The sequence below is a fragment of the Python bivittatus genome, unplaced genomic scaffold (assembly GCF_059951505.1).
Source record: "Python bivittatus isolate LINGU-HERP-01145 unplaced genomic scaffold, Pbiv_v1 ctg000100_np1212, whole genome shotgun sequence".
In the NCBI taxonomy this organism is placed as follows: Eukaryota; Metazoa; Chordata; class Lepidosauria; order Squamata; family Pythonidae; genus Python; species Python bivittatus.
Genome location: NW_028277038.1, coordinates 3,912,809 through 3,933,881, shown reverse-complemented (window position 1 = coordinate 3,933,881; position 21,073 = coordinate 3,912,809). Strand labels below are relative to the sequence as shown.

Sequence of the window (21,073 nt, the reverse complement as noted above, 5' to 3'; positions counted from 1 at the left end):
ACCTGCTGAGAATTGTCCTCCAGATGTGGGTGGTGCGAGGGCTAAGGAAGGATGAAGTCAGGAGAAAAGTGAAATTAGGCTCAACTGAAATAAGTGGTTAATACAATCTGCGTAGTTATTCTCCATGCATTTAGCTGGTTTTTCTCTTCGGTCGCATTAACATGAGGCTTTAATGGCAACTTTTGGTGGAAAGAGAGAAGGTTGAAAGAAAGGATGTTCTTACAAGATGAAAATAAGGAGAGGAATTATTGGGCTAAGCTTGGGAGGGCCTTAGAAGACCAGCTTGTGGACCCTGCTCATAATTTGGACTTGAAATCTTCTATCCGTGAAGGATGGATGGATGGATGGATGGATGGATGGATGATAGAATATGTTCATGCATGATACATGACAAAACAACAAGACATTTTGAGGTAAAAACGTGCCAATCTTGAAATATCCCCAACCTCAGAGCTGTTTTCCTGTTCCGATCTTATTGGAAGTGTTCTGATCCAGTTTCAACCTTCCTCTTGCTGTTTTGACCATGAAACGTATCCTCTGTTTTGGCAGTAGAACACATATTTCAATATCAAATGCTTCCGGTAAGGGTGGAACTGTTCTGGTAAAAGTGGAATGGGATAGTTTGGGCTTGGCATGTGTTGGTGTTGAAATATTTTGCAAACCTCTTGAGTGCGTCTGTCTACATCTACACATACTTTTCATGTGTTTCTTGGCTTGATTAGGCATTCTGCCAGATTGCAGTTGTTAGATATTCAATTCAGTGTGACCTAAGTCATAACAACATGGCATAATATCAAAGGGAACCAAAGTTGTAATAATAATTAGAAGAAGAAGAAACAGAGAAAAAGCATGCAAGAGAATTAAGATGGAACCAATACGAGCTTGAAATTTCTTTTGAAGTTTGAAAGGAAGCATGGTGAATAGAGTGACCTGGACACTAACAGTTGGAATCATATCCGCAAGAAGGTAGTTCAGTTGTTCAGTATCCAACTGCAAGTTTTCCACCTTATTTCATCATAGGTGGGCAGTGAAGGACATAACCGATAATGTCCTCCACTTGGCTGGCACCACAGGCGTAGAGGCACTGTTCCACTGGACTTTTACAAAATCTCCCTGCAAGGTTTAGATAGGCTCCACAAACGAATGAACGTTTGAAAGAGGTCGCTTGGCTGGCAATGTAAAAAAAAAAAAAATGAATAAATTGAAAAACTCAGATAAGTAAGTTTATTATAGAAAAGCTATGAACCCACGATGAAAGAATTCTAACCGATGCTATGTCTCAAACGCAACCCCTATTTATAGAGAAATCCAGGTTCAGATTGCTGTATGTCTTTCTCCTACCTGAGTGATATAACGGGCCACACACCCTTCTCTTTTGGGCAGGATTAAATCTGGGTTAGTTTAAATCTGTCTTTTGTTTTAGTCCCAGACAGATCTTGTATTACGCTGTTTCCTTTTGACCGTGTGATTACTAGCTCTCATTCCTCTTCTTCATTGTGTTATTTGCATCTGGATGCAGGAGCCCATCTTCCCCACTGTTGCCTTGTTATTTAAGGCCACAAGGAGGGGAAAAGAGATGCCATTTGGACTCTCCTCCAGGTAACCAAGTGCCAAAGCCCAACCTTGGAGATCACCAGTACCAATTTTTGCTCGCATGATGCCCCGTTTAGAAGATTGACTTAATGTGGAAGTGGAACCTCTTTCTTTCAACACATGCTAGATGGGAATTAATCTGGGAACTTGTGTTTTTCCCCCCTTTTGGAAGGCTGATTCTGAATAGATTCACACAGCTTGTTGTTGCCGTTGTTAACATCTATTCATCTTAATGTTTTTGTAACTGCATCGAGTGCCCACAGAAGTGAAGTGCTGAAATCAATAAGAGAGGCTAAAATAAGGGCTAAGTAGCAACGAGGATAAAAGATCCACCTTCAAAAGGCAGCTCCAGCACAAAAGCCCTGAGCCAACCAGCCTTCTTAATAAATAAGTGTGTGGGCATCTTAATAGAATTGCTCCTACCACAGCCCCGAGAGAGGCATTTGGGACTTATTCGAACATGCAGGTACACTGATTGCTTGCTTGATTATCCATAAGGGAAGGTGGCTGAGTGCATGTGGGAATGACCCCTGTGGGAAAGCTGAAAATTTAAGCTGGAGGTCTGGATCTCAGGCCTGAAGTCCCTGTTTTGGCACCTCAGGGCCCCTTGGTCTGCAGAACCTTGGCCTTAGAAGCTAAGCAGGGTCTGACTTGGTTAGGATTCAGATGGAAAACCACCAGGAACCCCCAGCATTGTAGGCTAGATTGGAAGGTCAAAAAAAAAAATGCTAAAAGAAAGCAGTGGGAAACTCTTTCCGTACTGTTGCCAAGGAAACTATATATATCCATGAAGTTATCAGGAGTCCAGCTTGACATGAAGGAGACTACTTTGTATAGTATAAGCTTAAAATAGGCCTAACAGAGATTCAAAAAAATAGAAAAGAGAACCCAATTTTCTTCCCTCCACCAAATCCAGAAGAAAAAAAAAAGTCCCACCCTTGTCTGTTCCCACAAAAAGTATGAGGGGTGGGCCTTTTTTGTAACAGCCCCCACAGAACGGAACCCACGTTCTCCAGACCCAACTCCATGGCATGTTTGAATCAATGTGCAGAAGAGTAGTGGGCTTCCCAGGGAGAGGAACTGTTAAAGCTGAGAACATTTTTTGGTTCTCTAAAATCTCCTAATTCAGAACCAAGCATGGAGCTAGAACTTGACAATGTGATCTTTTTAAAGAAAAAAACATTGTACCAGCTTTTCATAAGAAACTCAAAGCAGAGATACAGATTAGAAGAATCTGAAAAGAGCATCAACTTAAAACTAAGTAGAACAGGCATCAAACATATAAATACAGGACTGGGGAATCAAACAGCTAACAATTTGCTGCTCTTTTGTGACTTCTTGAAGTAGAAAAGGGGATCTTGGATAACTTCCAGAAGCTAAATCTCTCCCCAGTTGGGAAGAACAACCATCTTTTGAATGCTTTCTGGGGGCAAAACCTTTTTTGTTTTGTTTTTTAATGTGGGGAAATGAAGAGGAATTGGCATTGCAACAAGGTCGCTTATGAGCCAGGTGATCACTTCATTCACCTGCAGTTCATAAAGTGATGGACTGCAGCTTTGCTGGAAGGCCAAGAGAAACCTGTGGTGAGTTGCCATTCCATCCATAGGCCCAGGCTGCTTCACTAAAATCTTTTGGCTGGAGATAATGATTCAGAGCCAGTTGCCTTGCAACTAGGATCTGAGTGGAAGGTGGATGGGAAGCCAAGAGTTCCTATATAAAGGCACGAATTGTACCTGTTTACCTGTACAGGAGGAACCTAGTGGGGTTGGCTTTTGCTGAAGATAAGGCCACTTTTCCCTCTGCCCAACGGTCATCTCTGAGTTCTGCAAACGCTCGTAAAAAGAGAGAGCAAATGCAACGAAGTTGTCAACCGAATTTTCTGTTCACTCTTCTTACTCCTTAAGAATTGAGACCTTCAGGGATGTTTCTCTTTGCCTCAGTCAAGGATCTCCATGGATAGCTTGGAAATGGGGTGATGGACTCCGATATACACAGCATGCAGAACGGAATGTCCATCTGCTTCACAGAAATGCTTGAAGTCTATCCCGGTTTGGTCAAGTCCCTTGAAGAAGGGCACAATCATATACTAGTGAGTTCATTAACTCACTTCTTTGAAGATATGGGATTTTTATTTTTATTTTTTATTTTTTTTGCAGATTGGGCTGACTTGCTCTTCCTGAATTCAGCTGTTAGCAGACTCTGATCTGTTGGCTGTTTGTCTCTGATATTTTCCCCAGTTCTTTTCGAGCCTCTCCATGACCTCCCACAGGTTTCACCCATTCAGGCGTTTAAGGGACCCGCTGAATTGCTGCACTGCAATTCCCAAAATGATTTTTTTACATTCATTACTAAGCAGTTTCCCTTGTTGCAAATTGAGTGTAATGTAATTGTGCTTCCTTTTATAGAACAAGGGGCTATTCTACTTAATACAGGGGGCTATAATATCATTGTAGTAATTATTGTAGTAATTATTGTTCAAATAAAGGAACAATACCTATTCATAAATTCTTGACCCAACATGCAATTTTAAGATTAGGGCATGCTCTAGGCAGGTAAGCACAAGGAAGGTTTACTATTTATGTCAGAAAGTCTCTTAGAACAGGGACAAAGTTGCTGTGCAGGCTGAAAGCCCTAGATTCAGCCCCTCCAGGAACAGTTTAGCACAATAACATCCTAGTTGCCCCAAGGTTCGTGTATTTGAATTGTGTTAGTATTGTATCAATTGTGAATCCATTTGATTTGATTATGTGCCATCAAGTTGTTGTCAACTCTTAGCAACACATAGATAGATTTTCTCCATGATGAACTGTCCCTAGCCTGGTCCTTCAGGACTTTGAATGATGCACCCATCACCACTGTAACTGAGTCCCTCCACCCTGCTGCTGGTCATCCTCTTCTTCTCTTTCCTTCTACCTTTCCCAGCATTAGAGCGTTCCCCAGAGAGCTGGGTCTCCACTTCAAAGTAGGATCATTTGAGCCTGGTCCTTTGTGTCTCAAGTGAGGTCTCTGGGTTGATTTCTTTGACGATCCATTGGTTTATTTTCTTGGCTGTCCACGGTATTCCCAGGAGTCTTCTCCATCCCCAAAGTTCAAAAGCATCAATGTTCTTCCTATCTTGCTTCTTCAACAACTTTTGCTTCCTTAGAGTCTCACAGGAAATACCACAATTCTGATCTTTGTAGATATAGACACATTGCGGTATTTGAATCTGCTTGGAGGCCTGATTTGGTCTGAAATGACACTTCACTTAGGAGACTTGATTGAGTTCCTTTTCAGATTGAATCATCAAACTGTTGCAGAGACCTAGCATGCAACTCTTGGTCTTAAGGGTGAGAAAAAGCTGAGTGAAAAGTAATCAGAACAACTGTTCCGCCACCACCACTGTTCTTTTGGCATATTTGATTAAAAGTACAGCAACTTGCCTCCCTATTATTGACAAATTAATGCTGTGTCTGTCTGAAAAACTCCAGGAATCTTCTAATTCCCTAGCAGGCACATAAGAGCTTAATGCATTTTCTTCCTGCATGTTTGGGTTTTTCCAGAGTTGCTATGGCATCCATGAAGATGCTTGCTGAGTTTATTCAAATGAGTATCTTTTATCTTTCTTTCTTTTTTGGCCTGCCAAAATCTCTTAGCGCCATCCCTTCAAGGTATTCTCAGCTCTTTAATCCATTACTAGTAGTTCCCCATTTGTCGACCTTAAAAAAAATGAAAGGGGATGGGAAGAATAATTGGATGCAATGTGAAATATAGAAACAATTGCTTTGTTTGAAAATTGGCTTTTCATGGCTGTTTCTTTTTTGTCCTTCATATAGTGGTACCTTTGCTGAAGGGGGAAGAAACCCCCATAGGGGCTCCATTAATTGTTGGTCTACAGAAAATTAGAAGAAATTTGGTCATGGCTAAGCATAGAATATCTATTTACTAGCAGGCAAAGTAGTGATTCTGCTGCCCTTTAGAATCCTTATCTTTAAGGGACAGGATTGCCTACTATGTTTTTATTCCCTAAGAATTCCTTGGGTCTGCCTCAGGTTCAAGGTCCTCTTTGAAATGAAGATGGTGCTGTAGGCTTTGTACTTTGCAGAATGTTTGATGCTAGGTGTGCGTAAACCATGCTGTCTCCAGAAATGGAAAGTTCTGGAGAATTCTGGAACAGTCTGTTCATTCTCTGGACTATGCCAATTCCACCAATCTAGGAGTGGTCCAGAAGTCTGACCCACCACCAAATCTGAAACAGGAAGCCAATTATGGTGTTGTGGATGAGGTCTGGCCCTGAAATGGGATTGTCTCCGCAATGTCTGGATTGTCTTTGTCTTATCTGAGAAGAAAGTTCTCCTGAAGGTTCCATCTCCAGATGTGGAACATTTGAAATGTGCTTAGTTGACCCCCCTCCTTTTTTTTTTTTTAACAAAAAAGAATAAGTGACTCCAAATCAAAACTGTAAAATCTGGATAGGGACAGACAGGAGCTCTAAAGCAGCAGGTCACCAAATTTGAAACAGCTCACCTTTCCCACCTTTGCCAGGCCATTGCTAAAAGCATCGTGTGTGTGTGTGTGTGTGTGTGTGTGTGTGTGTGTGTGGCTACAAAACCTAGTACTATAAGAAACCATGACGGCTGTAATCCATCCATTGTCAGAATTTGATTGTGGTCTTGAAGTAGGAGGGTGGGGATATGAGTCATCAAGGTATGATTTGGCTGGGCTGTGCAAAACTCAGAAAAGGATACCTGTAAGATTTATATCAGTGTTGATTTTCTACTCAGATAAAGTATTTGCCCCTTGGAGAAATACTGCAAATAATTCGGGGTGGGAGTGGGGAGACCAACAATGTCATTTCTCTTTAGGCCTACTAGAGCCTGTAGAGTTCAGAACTCAGCATAACACAAATTGAACAATGCTCTCCTTATCCCAGTCCATGCACACAGGCATGAAAATCCCTCAGTGCTCAGTGGAGATGCTCTGCAAGGCAGTACCGGCTCTGCCATGAACTGATGTGACTTGAAAGATGTTGAGCATTCCTGAAGGTGCTAAAAAAAAAGTGAACAGGTTTCCCTGAAGATGAATGGAAGCTGTTTCCTTTCCATTAGGTTGGCATGATGGAACATCTCTGTTGATTGTTCACCATAACCTTGGAAAGGGTGTACCTTAGATTTGAAATGTTGATTTGAGATTGGAGGTGACCATGGGTGGTACCTGGGAGGCCACAAAGAACCTACCAACATGTTTCTTGGTGCCTGCCAAACTCCTTGCTCTAACTTTTTTTCACATCAGCCTCAAGCTTAGCTTGCATTTTCAGCAATGGTCCTGGAACGGCAAAGCTGCCAGATCTATTCTTAGAAAATGAAATGGAGAGTGGTGGTTGTGGCTGAAGTTGAGTCAATTGTTTGCCTTCTTTTATAAGGATATTTTGTGATTGGCCAAACCTACCATGGGCCATTTTATGAGTATGCCCATCACATGCTCTTTGCATGCCAGATGCGCTCATGGTCTCATGAAGTTTAGCAGGTACTCTTTCTCTTCATGACCTTCAACCGAGAGTCATGGACTGGACTAAGAATACTTTGATGGAATATTTTATCTTGGCAGCCCCGAAGATACTGGAGATCTTTTCACTCTGCTTATGATGCCCTGCCTCCTTTTCTTTACTTCTGATCCAAATGAAAAGAACTCTATTCCGTGTTGTGGAAGCTGTAGGTCTGCCTCTGAATGTTTCATTAGGGCTGAATAGATCCCAGGGTTTAAATTTCAGTCTTTATTCAGAAGGGGGAAAAAATAGAACAACCAGTGATACGTCAATGAATAAATAAACCTTTTCAGTGGCCCATGTCCAGTTTGAAGAGGAAACATGGTAAAGAGCCAAATCCTATCCATATCATTAGAGGAGCTCATAAAAATTTGGGAGGGTCATTCAAACTGAGACTATGAAGGACTCTTGCAAGGGTGTTGGGGTATCTCTTGAATTAGGCAAGGTATAAATTATATGTGCAATGATGCTCTTGTAAAATAAAATTGTTTCTGGTCTGTAATTGGTGTCTCAGGCAGCAAATGATTGGTGTCTTTTCTCTCTTTTAGTTTGGCTCTTATATGATTTATCATTTTTAATGAGTTGTTTTTTGGAGAAAGGTCTGGTGAGCTGGAAACATAGGCACTGATGGATATCAGGTCTTGGTTCTGTTGAATGTCAGAACAGGTAGCTTGGGGGAGAACGTCAGTGGGGTTTCTTGTGTTTTTCCACACTATGTTTTTGTATGGTTTTGAACGGCTGCCTTCAACAAACTGTTTCATGATCTCAACATGGAGATGTTTCCTCCAGCTTGTCTCAGAAATACGCAACCTTCTTTGATTCTTCCTAAAAACATGCTGCTGTTTGGAGGTACAAAAAAGAGGCCAGGTGTGCAAACGTATAGCATTTTTCTTTCACTGGGGAGGAGGACTGAAAACCCAAGCTTGCAATTCTGGTGGGGCAGGCAAGTGAATATAAATATCAAATGTGCAAAGATTTGCACTGGAGGGTTCAGAGACTAGAGCCAAAAACGATGTGAAACAGGAATAGCACTTGGAGCATGGCCTAGTATGACTGACAGTCCAAAAAAGGTAGCTCGTTTCTAAGGTTGACACCTACCCAAATGCCAAGATGATGCCCTGATGCCCCGAGGCTGGGAAGTCCATGCCAAGACATGCATGGCTGGTCCCTCACCTGGCTTATTCAGGATTCAGAAGAAGCTCAGTTGGGAATTTAGGAAGCTCTAGGCTTGAGTGTGAATTTTTGTGCAGGTGATGTGTTGATGAGCAAATGGAAGGGAAATGGGAGACTGGATAAGACCTCATTAGATAACAGTGTACAGACCTTTTATGGCTCTCCACTCCTAGTCAACTGCTTTTTATGTTTTGCCCCAAGATGGGTTTAGGGAGTTTTAGATGCTTCTGGGCTACAATGGCAAAGGCAACTGAGAATGGTAATCCCACAATGTTTTTTCCCTATTCTCATTCTTTACATCATAATCCTCAAAAGGAAGATGGCTAACGACAACCAAAATTATTCCAAAACGGTATGAAACACCATTAACATCTTTCTCTTTCTGCCCCTTTACAGATTGGAAATGAATTGCCATATGGACAACCTGCAGCGACACAGAAAGCATTGGAGCAAATCTTTTTTTTAGAAGAGAGAATCCAGGCCTTTTGGTCTAATGTCATCAGCCTAAACATTGCGGCTTTTCAGTAAGTCATCCACGTTTGGTGTTGGGCTTGTTGGTTTCCAGCCCTCCTTGGTGTTTTTGGAAATAAATATGATATTGTGGTTTGAGGACTCTGTGCTATTTACTCCTTCCTTCCTTCCTTCCTTCCTTCCTTCCTTCCTTCCTTCCTTCCTTCCTATTTATATAGCCACCTATCTTACACAAGGTGACTCTTCCTTTCCTAGCAGTAAGAATCTATAATGTTTGGACTCCCCCTCCCCCTCCCCCGTCCTCCTCCTCCTCTCCTCCTCCTCCTCCTCCTCTTCTCCTTCTCCTTCTCCTTCTCCTTCTTCTGTTTTTGATTACTACTTTTTGACATGTAAAATAGGAAGTCTGGTCTCTGCATCTCTCTAAACCGCTGAAATGCATTGCTTGGTTGGGATGGATTAATGGTGGAATTAATGAGAAACCCTACTCAACATCAGCATAGTTGGGAGTCCTCATTGTTTCTTCATGGGGTTCTGAGTTTGTATTGTAGGGGGCCTAGCGGGGGAAAAGAAGGAAACCCCCTCCCCAATTAGGGGAGAAAAATGGGGAGTTAAGAGAGGTGCTTACATGAAACCACAGATGATGATTGCTGGTGTTGTTTAGGGTTCTGTGCCTCTGACTTGGATCTACGTGTAACCAATGCAAAATTCCTAACCAACCAGCCACTAAAAAAGTGGAAACCTTTATGCTGATCAGCGCTGAATTCTGAATGCCAATGGTTGTTAGGAGTCGGGCAGCATACAAGTTCAATAAGCTATTATGGTTGGTCGTTCAGCCAGCCAGATGTTTAGACTGGATTTGGCATTTTTGTCCACCTACTGAGTCCTTCTAAAGGACCTGGGATAGGCAGATGTTGTTTGATGGTGTTCAAGGTATCGTCGCAGGATGGAAGCTGTTCCAAGTGAAGCTGCCTTTTGCAATGGACTGATGGTGATTTTGTCCATGCTGATGGTCTTCAAGTGGTACTCCAGATGTTTTGGAACCCCATTATTATTATTATGGTTGGTCGCACAGTCAGCCAGATGTTTAGACTGGATGTGGCATTTTTACCTACCTATCAAGTCCTTCCCAAGGACCTGAGATAGGCAGATTATTGTTGTTTCTTGATTCTTTGCTTTCACCCCAGTGAACAATGACCCTTTTTGCTCTTAATGTTAAATATGTTGGGTAGAGAGGTCTAAGATGACACTAGGGATTTATCCAAGAGTGCTAATTCCCGAGACATTAATAGCATAGTCCGGCCCTTATTCACTCACAAGGAAATTGTGTTATGTTGTGGGAGGCTTTTCCCCAGGCAAGTGTGCCTACGGTGTGTCCCCATCATAGTAGTCTGCAAAACAACTCAGGAATTATTCTGAACATCAGCAAACTGAAGATTTGCAGTAGGTAGACTGCGGCTAAGACTAACAGGCTAGGCTAAATTCATTTTGCAGGGGAGAGATTTAAATCAGGGTCTCGCTAGCTAATGACTGTGCTGTTCATCAACCTTTCTCTGTTTCTTTATCCACCAGCACATCCCGTGCAAATCTAATAATGGCTAATTGCACACCATGCAGTGGTCATGCCATCTTCTGGGAGGTGGAATGCGTGTGCTGGTCCCACCATCAGCTCTTGTCAGATGCCACCAAGGTTTTCAAGAGCCATGCTGCAAATGCTTTCTGCTCAACGAGTAGAAATTGCTTGCTAAGTGTTCCTCTTTTCCCCAGCCTTTTTCCAAGTGGAGAAGAAAGTTGAAGGAAGCATATTAAGCAAGAGCCTCAAAATCAGCAAAGATCCTCAGCTCCATATGCAGCCTTGCTGGCAGCTCCCTGTGGACAATTTTTGTATATTCTCTGTACAAAGCAGTGGTTTCTGCTTCAGCTACATTTTCTTCTCTCCTTTTTTTCAAACAGAACTTTGGCAAGTAACATTCTTGATTGAAGGTTTGTGCAGAGGAATAGGAAGGAAAATCATATTGCAGTTCCAACTGCAATTGAACAAATTGATTGATTGATTGATTGATTGATTGATTGATATGCATTTTCTAGCACCCACCTTATACTTGGGGAACTAAGCCAGTCACTTTGATAACAACTCTTTAACATTTTTTATTTCAAGAAACAAAGGCCCGTGATACTATTGCTACACTTGCATTGACAGGACATGTTATGTTTTACAAGTCTGATTGCAGGTTGGGGAAAGAAAGAATCAGTAATGCCACATGGTCCAAGATTTTCCTTCCACATCGTTGCAAATGTATCTCCTTTTCATGTGTAGGGTTGCTGGAAAGCAGGAAGCAGGTAGAGTGGATGCTTGAGAAATTGCTTGAATGGCTTGGAGAGATCCGAAGGCTGCTGTTATAAGCAGAGTTTGTTGTCAAAATCACATTATCGAAGCCATCTGTAGCTTCCTCTAGCACCCACCGTTTTGTTGAAGCACAAGGAAAGGCGATGGCAGTTGGGGGCCTTCAGTGAGAAGAGGGGTACATTGTTGAGGTGTATATCACACATAGCATCGATAAGGTGGAAAGTGTTAGTCCCGTTCTCATAATGCTAGAATTCAAGGTTATCCCCAGAACCTCAGTGCACAGGGGTTGAGGACCTACAGAAAACCATCCTTTTCCATTTCATTTCATACCGAAAGCCAATTTGGATGGTTTTAGAAGGAAACTGGACAGCTTCACTAAAGATCAATCTGTCTTGAGCTACTCATCCCAGTATCTTTTGAATCATAGGCAGCTTGCCCCAAATGCTAGTTTTTGGGAAATGAGGCTGCATTCTCTAGCCTAAGTTTGAGAACTTCCTGAATGCATCCTGGGGTCTTCTCTGTGACACGAAATGCTGGGTCAGGTAGGTTTATGGCCTGATCCAGCCACTACAGTGGAAACTGGGTGGGGAAAAGCATCTTCTCCAGCTGGTTTAGAGCCAAGGGCCTTCATCTGTTTTGGTCCTCAAGCATTTGCATTCCTTTAAAGAGGCTGGATGGGTTTCCTGTGATAGTCATTAAGGCGATGTTGTGGCAGAACATTGGCACTGTCTCGAGGGAGGATTCTTTTCTGCAACATCTGGTCAAAGGAAATAGTTGGGGATATGTGTCCTAGATTAAAAGTCCTCTTGGCTGTTAGTCCTTGCTTCAGCCTTTCCAACCCAGCACCCTCCAAAGGTGCTGAGCTAGGATGTTTCAGCTTGCACAAGCAGACTCAGTTTCCCTTACCACATCCTTGCCAAATCTGGAGGAGGCATGAGATTGGTGTAGCCAATGCGTCCAGCTCCAGTTCCCTCCATCTACAAAACTGGCTTTTCCCACCCCAGCAGGTTAGGAAGTCTACTGTTTGCCCGGCCTCCCTTTCCCATGGCTGTTTATTTAGACGCTTGTTTGAGCAAGAACAGCTACGTTGGCCTGTGCAAAGGGCCACCGCCAAAACGTCACTGCCAGCAAACCTTCTCTTTGTCCTTGGTCATTAAGCGTGCAGCATGCAAAGACGGGTTGCTGGCTTTCCGTGCACTTACCTGTTAGTTACTAGGCAACTGCAGAATTTACCATGGGTGACAGCTGTTGGGTAAACGCGTGGAAGTCTAAATGTAAGGGGAATTGCCGGGGGGGTTGCAACCGATGCTGATAAAAAGATTGGGAACTGAGCACGCAAAGGTCACTTTGCTGAGAGTGGCTGGAGAGAGCTCATGAGCCTTGGAGCCATGTGGCTAAAGATCATGAAACTCCCGTTCTATGGTTCTTCTTCTTCTGTGCCCTGCTCTACAGCTGTCCTGTCTTCCATGACCCCTAGGGACGTTTGTTGAGGGTGGAATATGTGTGTCCCAACAGCTGCATGCAGAAAGCAAGGCCTTTTCTGTATCAGCCCCTAGCAGACAGAAATGTGGAACTTCTTTCAACAGGGGGTGGCAGAAAGTTAGCTCTGACCCCACTGAGATAGGAGAAAAATAGATGGTTTCAGTGGACCTTGGACGGCGTTTAAAAATACCACCATGGTTGAATGCCCAGGTTCTGCTTTGATTTGGCCACACTGATTTTATTGTGTTTTTTCAAAATTTCTCTGGAAGTCCTTTGGGGCCCAAAAGTGATATATGACTACTTTTTGAGAATAAGGAAAGGAAGCCTATCCCTATCTCCATTGGTCTGTTCCCTCTAACCTGGGGCAGGGGGTGCTGAAGAAAAGCCACATTTCTTCAGTTGGGTGGGGCCAAGGCTAGTTGTAGGTGTGGCCAAAGTTAAAAAGTGGGGGGGGGGGAATATCCCTTTTGAAATGAGATTAAGGGTGTAGGCTCCAGCCTAGAAATTTCCTCCATCCCTTTATGATTTGGTGGATCCATTTCTCCCTTCCATCTAAATTTGTGCTCAGAGGCACTTCAGAATCAGAAAGCTGATGCATTTGATGTCGTAATGGTCTGAGGGGATGACCTTGGGAGATAGGAGCAAGAGCTGTAGGCTAGACAACCATCATAAACAAGATTTTTCACCCCACAGAAGGAGAGGAAGCATGGGAAGAGTTTCAGAAGGGGCCCTCCCTAGTTTTCTGGAGAGTAAAAGGAAAGGAGGGGAGAAATACTTTCAGTCTTGCAAGATTCTCTTAATGTAACTTTACAATAAAGATAGAACTAGTACTTCTGGTTGCGCTTCTTGTCTGGGCTACCGCAAAAGGCCAACAGATGTTTTTGAGGTGTGGTTGCTAATACTGCTAAGAGCGGCAACAACAATAATTTCAGGAGTTTTTTCTTTTAAATCATAGAACACAGACCACATCAAACCCTTTCCAGAATGTCACAGTGGGCAGAGAAATAGCAGAAAAATGTACACAGTCATGTCATATATGGATAGGGTTGTGTCTGCCTGGTGGGGTAAACTAGATAGGAATCCCAACCCCATGAGCTAATCTGCTTTACTGTAAAGCTACATTAACAGAATCTTGCAAGTCTGAAAGTACAGATCTCCCCCTGTCTCCTTTATAGCCCGAGAAACTAGGGAGGGTCCCTTCTGAGCCTCTTTCTCTACCCCTTATCCAGCTGAGGGCTATGCCGCCTCTTATCTGTCCGTTCCCTTAGCAGTGCCTCTTGGCCCCAGTGTCCCAAGGTCTTTCCCACTTACCATTACAGGTTGGAATTGTGTTGTACTCCTTCTTTTCCCCTTCTTATTTATTTACTTATTATATTAGATCTGCTTTAGGATTTGCACAACTGGTTCTTTTGTTCTTTCTTTGTCTCAGAATAACAGAAACCTGCACATACACCCCAATTTTTGGCAATCACACAGCCAAACTTCCACAGTATGATTAGGTTTTGGAGGTTGAGAAAAACAGGTTTGGGTGGCCTTCATCTTTTCGGCTGATCAACATAGACAATGTTAAACTATTCTCCATAACAATAAAAACTCCTTGAGCGATAGCTGGGATAACATGCTAGAAAGCTCCAGCTTGCCCTCAACGGCAAGGAATGGTGAAATGGAAAGTCACATCTCATTCTGGATTATTTGTTTTTTCAAAGAAAATCTCAGACAGGCAGTTTGATCCCTTGACTCAGCTAGTACCTTCCTTTTCCAAGAGGTCAAATTTCTTTTTTTTTCCCCCATATAATTTCATTAAAGATTTTAAAAAAGGAAGATAAAAACGAATACAAACTTATACGTTTCTTTTTTAATTTTCACTCCCACAATCCTCTCCTCTTGTCTTATATCTCTATTCAGTATCTCAAGAGCCAAAATAAACAAGAGAGGAGAAAGTGGACAGGATTTTGTTAGATCTCCATTAACAATCAATTGTGCTTTCTGTAAAGGGTAAATCTGTCTTGCCCATTTCATAAAGTCCTCTCCAAAATTCACATCTTCCAAAAACTTGAACAAGATAGCCCAAGTAAGACGTCAAATTTTGAAGTCCGTGCACATTTGAAGTCTGTGTTTATGGAAGACCGTTCTTGGCTTCTGTGAAATTGTGAACAGTAGCAGATGTATTGCATGTTTGTTTTAGCACCTCCAGTAAATATTTGGTCCATTCAGTTGAGTGTTTTTAAGGGAATCTAAAACAGAGGCAACCTGTAAACATTTTTTTTAATGTTTATGCATGCTTCTCTTCACCGGGTTTTCAGAAATGGAGTTAGAATTTGGCTATATAATGTTTAACCAGGCATGCATTTTGAACAGTGCTGCTTCTGGAGTCAGGAAAATGCATAACCATCAAATTGCTCAGCTGTATATGAGGAGAGACTTTCTTGCACCTGAATTTATATCTGTGGGGTTGAGGCAGAGAGTGGCTGTAATGGGCTGTGAGAATATCCTTGAGAGACAGGAGGAACAGCCCAGACAACAGTCTGATCAGAGAAGTCCAAAGCAGGAATAGGGGGTGGAGAAAGCCTCTCAGAAGGGACCCTCCCTACTTCTCTGGCACTTAAAGGCAGGGAGGGGGGAAGCGTTTTCAGACTTGCAAGATGCTGTTACTGTACTGTAACCTTCCAATAAAAGTTGTAGCAGTCTTAATTTCCTGGTCTGGACTACCTTGAAGGGCTGATATTTGCTGTGTTCCTCCACCAGTCAACTTCCTCACCATGCCCACTAAATATATGAACAATGGCATTAGCTTATACGCTGAGCGGATGGCCCCATTTTCTTTTCAAGCCAACTGGTGTGATCCACCAATGCAGAATCCTTTAAGAAACATGGTGTCTGATATGCCATGGTGGATCTTCATTAAAAGCCTTGACAAAAGACATTTGCTCAGAGAGGAGAAGGATTCTGTGAGCAAATGACACTGCAGAGCTGAGATGTAATGAAATCAAGACTAATTAAGTTTGTACCAAATTCACCTAGCTTTTAGTGCTGGAAGGGAGCAGACACTGAGTCAGTATTTCTCAACCTTGGCAGCTTCCAGGGAATGTGGACTTCAACTCCCAGAATTCTCATCAATGACCATGCTGGCTGTGGAATTGTGGGAGTTGAAGTCCCCACACCTGGAAATTGCTGTGGTTGGGATGCAGTAGATTAAGTGGTTGGTTATTTCTCATCTCCTCTGTATTTGTAATTCCTGTTGGTTGCACTCAAAGACACCTCAGCTTTGTCAGAATTTCCCTCTTTCTCTGGCAAACCAAGCTAAGGGAAGAGTAAAAACCTAGCTGATGATGGTAATACAGATGAGACCAGATGAAAAAACAGCTGGAACAGTTGTCCAAAATAACCCTGACTGGCAGAAATTAACCATGTCACCTGGTATCAAAAGTCAAGTCCATGAGAAGGTCTTGAGAACTTGAGTCTCTCTTGTTTCCTTCCAGACCGAGAATATTTAGTAAACAAACTACTTGTAGTAAAACAACAAGTTGGTTATTAGATATTTCCCACTTTTTGCTAAGCTGTGCAACAGCTGAGCCATCATTAGCAACTTTTAAAGACATTCTGGTTAGTGTTCCAAGCATGAGAACCTTCTAAAAACAGCAACTGGGCTCGGTAATATGGATATGTAATTGTCTCTGGTTCAATTCAAATCATTGTTTTGCTCATTGCTTTGAAACGTGTCAGAAAAATCAGATTGATATGAGGTGACCCTCCACTTGGAAACCCTGAACTGGGTCAGGGTGAATTTCCAGATGACTCCTGAAAAGTAGCCTCTAAGTTGATGGGCTTTCAGAACTGCTTTGTAAAATTAATTCAATTTGGAGATCTGGCTTCAAACTCAGTCTCTGAATCAAAGCTTTACACAACTTGGTGTTCAGCAGGTAGGACTGAAACCTAACGTTGTACCTCTGTGAAAAACAAATGACATCCCATGATTGAAACCTACCATCTTACATAGTTACACATTGAACAGAAATACTCTCCAAAACTAGAAAATGAATAAGTCTAGTACAGCTTGAGCACAGTCTTAAATCCGCTCTCTTTTAGTAGGCAGAAGGCTTGTTATACCACTGAATATTTCCCCATCGGCATTCTGACATCACATATCTCTAAATCTGCTCTAAATGTTATGGAAATTAAATTCCATTCCACCAATGGAATGGCCCTCATTCTTCCAAGAACGAAACAGCGGAAAAATGTGTTATGGGTTAAAAACCAAGGAAGTCCTTATGAAGAACTTCATGGACCTAGCCCAGGGTCTTCCCAAAGACTGTCCCACCCCCCATATGTCAGGAATATACTGTAAATTCCCAAATCCCCAGCTATACAGGTTGGGAATTCTTCTAGAAAGCATGTAAACCCATGCAAAAATGAAATTGCTGTTTGGTGGGGAAGTTGCAAGAGGTTGCAAGACACGTGTAAATCCATCTGGAATTACATCTATCTTGCTACCCAAACAGGAACATAGTTTTTATATGGCTTTTTATATGTTTTAAGATTATACTTAGTTCTTTTTGCACTTTTTTTTAATTGCTGCGAGCTGCCCAGAGTCACGCATTTGAGAAGGGGAGGCTATATAAATCGTAATAATAAATAAACCATGTAACTAGCTAACTAACTTCGGGCAGTGTTGAAGATTGTTGTTGTTTAGTCGTTAAGTCGTGTCCGACTCTTCGTGACCCCATGAACCATATCGCGCCAGGCCTTCCTGTCCTTCACTGCCTCCCGGAGTTTGCTCAGTTTCATGCTCATTGCTTCAGTGATGCTATCTAACCATCTCATCCTCTGCCGTCCTCTTCTCCTTTTGCCTTCCATCTTTCCCAGCATCAGGGTCTTTTCCAAAGAGATCTCTCTTCGCATTAGGTGACCAAAGTATCTGAGCTTGAGCTTCATTATCGATCCTTCCAATGAGCAATCAGGGTTGATTTCCTTTAAGATTGACTGGTTTGACCTCCTAGCAGTCCAGGGGACTCTCAAGAGTCTTCTCCAGCACCACAGTTCAAAGGCATCAATTCTTCGGCGCTCGGCCTTCTTTATGGTCCAGCTCTCACAGCCAACACACGTATGGCTGTGTTGAAGATTACCAAGTTTGAAATGGAAGGATGCTAATGAAATCGGTTCCCTGGAAATCAGTGTTCTGCCTGTAACTCAAAATGGATTGCCTTCTTTTCCATCTAGAGCCAATTCCTCATCAGGTTAGATGAGGATCTGGGAAAGGTTTGGTCTTGGGAAAGGTTGGGTGCGCTTCATCTGCCTTACATTGCTTGCTTGTTCCGCCCACCCCCAAGCGTTATTAAAAATTCATCTCCCTTGCTCTCTCATTGAGGTGCTTTTTCATTGTGAAAGCTGCCAGCACTGTTAATAATTGAGGGCAATTAAAAAAAAAGTGTGTTAAAAGCCATGTAATTTTGATAGGTTGGTTTTGATGGAATAACAAACGCTTTGTTGCTTGTCTCGGAACGCCTCTGGAGATTAGAAAGCAAAGTTTTCCAAGTTTGGAGCCGATTTGCAGCCCCGTTGGTCTCATCTCCACCCCATTTATTATTGGTCCTCTTTTGGTGGAGGTGGGGGGAAATTTGGGGGTGCTCGCTTGAAGCCTCCCAACCATCCTGCTTGGGTGGGAAATCGGCCACTGTTTTGCCATTTCGGTTGCCACGAACAGATTTTGAAGCTGTTCGGATTTTCCTTCTGAAATACGACGCTTAACGTGTTCCTCAGTCTTGTTAACAACGCTGAAAAATAGAGTCCATTGGAAAACTTGCCTTGATGTACCCACCCTCGTGTTTATGCATGACTTACTTAGTTATGTTATGATTTACTTAGGGACTTCTATATCTGCAACCCCAAGTAAAAATCCCTTCTGGTTTTCGAGCTCAGGATGCTTGAGAATTTCTTCTGAATTTCTCTTGGTGGTATTTTGGACTAGAAGGGGTAGAGTGGACTATTGCTGCAACAGTTGTATTCTGCACCTCATCTGACCTCTCTTGGCTAGCTGGACTGAAATCTCTGATCTGAAAATGCTCCCTAATAGTAATTCCTTTGTGATGGCAAGTGTTTTTATGAGACTTTCCTCCCCTTTTTCCTACCGTCCCCACTGACAAAGAACGAAGTCTTACCTGACCTATTTATTGATCTCTCGTTCTGAGAATAATTAAATTTTTAAAAGGCAAATTCTAAATGGGTGCTTTGGATCTGGACGTGCGAGCTCAAAATACAGATAGGGACAGAAGTGGTAGAATTAAATTGCATTTGGTGGAGTTTCTGCTGCGTTGTTTGTTTAAGGAGAATAATTGGGTTTGGCTGTGATTACAGCAGGTAACCAGATTGCAGCGCTAATGTTGCCTGCATGGCAGGAAATGAGAACATTGATTTTTCAATCATTAGCCTGTGAATCCTCTCTCACTTTTTTCCTGGCTTGGAACTTCTCTTCTGGGAAGAGGAGACCAATCAGAATTTTGCAAGAGGCTCGCTTGTAGAAAAATAATATTATAAGCTATCGGATAGGGAGGAAGGCTTTCTTTCTAACATTCCAGATGGGGTCAAGAGGTAGTCAGTGTGGACTTTCTGTGTTTTTGCATCTCGGTACTAGAAGAATGGGGGTGCCTTAGCAGCAAGCGAAGACCAAAACAGAAGTGAGAAGGAAATGAAAGATAGGAGATACCAGCATTGCTGTATCGATGAGCTGATTCACTCATATGAGAAGTAACCTTGTTTTTTGCTTAATCCAATACTGATTTATCCCCGTGGGTCTGATGGAACTGTCAGATGATCGAATCCATAAAAGACATGGGTCAGCAGTCCCATTTCTAGTCCAAGGCCTTAAAGCCCTACACCAATCTGACTCCTGTTTTGGTGCCTTCAACTCAGTCTTGACTCCTGGCAACCACGTGGACAAGTCCCTGCAGTTTTCTTGGCCATATTTTCATGAGGAGTTTGCCCTGGCCTCCTCCTTCCTAGAGCTGAGGGACTGGCCCAAAGTTACCCCGTTGGCTTTTGTGCCTAAGGCAGGTCTGGAGCTCACTGTCTTCCAGTTTCTAGCCTGGTGACTTTAACCACTACCCCAAATGGGCTCTCATATTAGTTGATTCTTGAGCTGGCAGGTTTCATTCAGTATAAGTTCAACTACTTTGTTGAACATCACCGTGCTGTACTTTTGGCAGATGTCATAAGCCAATGATCTGGCCTTGGGATTACTTTTGGAAGCTGCTGCTGCTCTGGGCCAACCCTCAGATAATGGCAGGAATGAATATTAAAAGGCGGAAGAGAAAGCATATTGCCTTTTCTCCCTCTTCCCCGCTTTTCATATCTGTCGCAGATTGCATTTATAAACTGACAAGGGCAAAAGGGATAGACAGAAGGTAATTTCCCATTACTCCAGCAGCCTTTTTAAAAAAGAAATTGTCTCATGGTTGAGAGATCTTGTCCTTTCTCCAATAAAGGAAGGCAGCTGGATTGTCAAGTCAACTGATAGTCTTCAACGGACATGGGAAATGTTGATGGAGAGCGTGGCACCTTTTTCATGTCTTCCATTTATTATGGGATTTTTGTTGTTGCTAGACATCTTACCTCCATAATGTTTTATCGGATGGAGTAACTCCCCCTCTCCACACACAATGGTTTACAGTTTCTGACAGAAATTAATGGCATCTCTTTTTCGGGAGTTCTTGTCTCGTTTTGGCGTAGATTGCCATCAGGGTCTACCAGGCTGGGATGTGAAATTCTGTGATGGAGAACATCCAGCCCAAATTATCTCTTCATAAAGGGGATGTTGCCCTGCAGAGTCACTTCTATTTTAACTGAAGGGGCTTGTTAGATAGGTGAAAGGACAGCCTCAAGAGCTGACTCCTTGAGAGAAATGGATAAATCATTGAGCTGGCTCTTGAGAGATGCCAAGATTTAAGTCAGCATCCATACAGGTCCAAGAGGAGAGCAGAAAAAAACTACAGGAACAGGTGAAGGTTTGGCAAAGCCAGTGATCTGGCAGCTTCTATCAGACATTCTTCACCCACCAGCAAACCTGAATTTTGGCTGAATTTTGGCTGAATTCCTAGATCTACCACAATAGGAATATATAAGAGTGTGATCTCATCTTCCCTAGCTGGCTGTTCTCTAGTCCTTCTATTTCAGGACCTTATAGGCAATAGCTCTGGAAGATTTATGATACTGCAGTATAACAGGAAAGAAAAGCATCTTTGCCTCTTTATCTACCTTGCAACGGTAAAGGAAGTTGAAATTTAAAAATTGGCTAAGAGGTGACAACGACGTGATGGCACATAATCAATCAATGTTCGATGCAATTTGATTGAAAAAAAAGCCAGCATACAAAACTTCATTTTGATTTAATGTCCCATCCAGTTCACCAACAGCATACACACTTCCTTGACAGCCAACTGGATTTAGAGTATATGAAAATGCCCATCTCCTTAAACATGTTCAGCAGACAGGGA

At 42.6% G+C, this 21,073-nt stretch overlaps 1 protein-coding gene across 3 annotated transcripts in view; it reads left to right on the top strand.

Moving 5' to 3' along the window:
- The window catches only part of RIMBP2 (RIMS binding protein 2), a 75,287-nt gene that overhangs the window by 2,869 nt on the left and 51,345 nt on the right, over window positions 1-21,073 (top strand). For all 3 annotated transcript variants that reach the window (XM_025165695.2, XM_025165691.2, XM_088135296.1), the window contains exon 2: window positions 8,687-8,814. The gene's annotated coding sequence lies outside the window, so the exon portion shown is untranslated. The remainder of the gene's footprint in view (window positions 1-8,686; window positions 8,815-21,073) is intronic.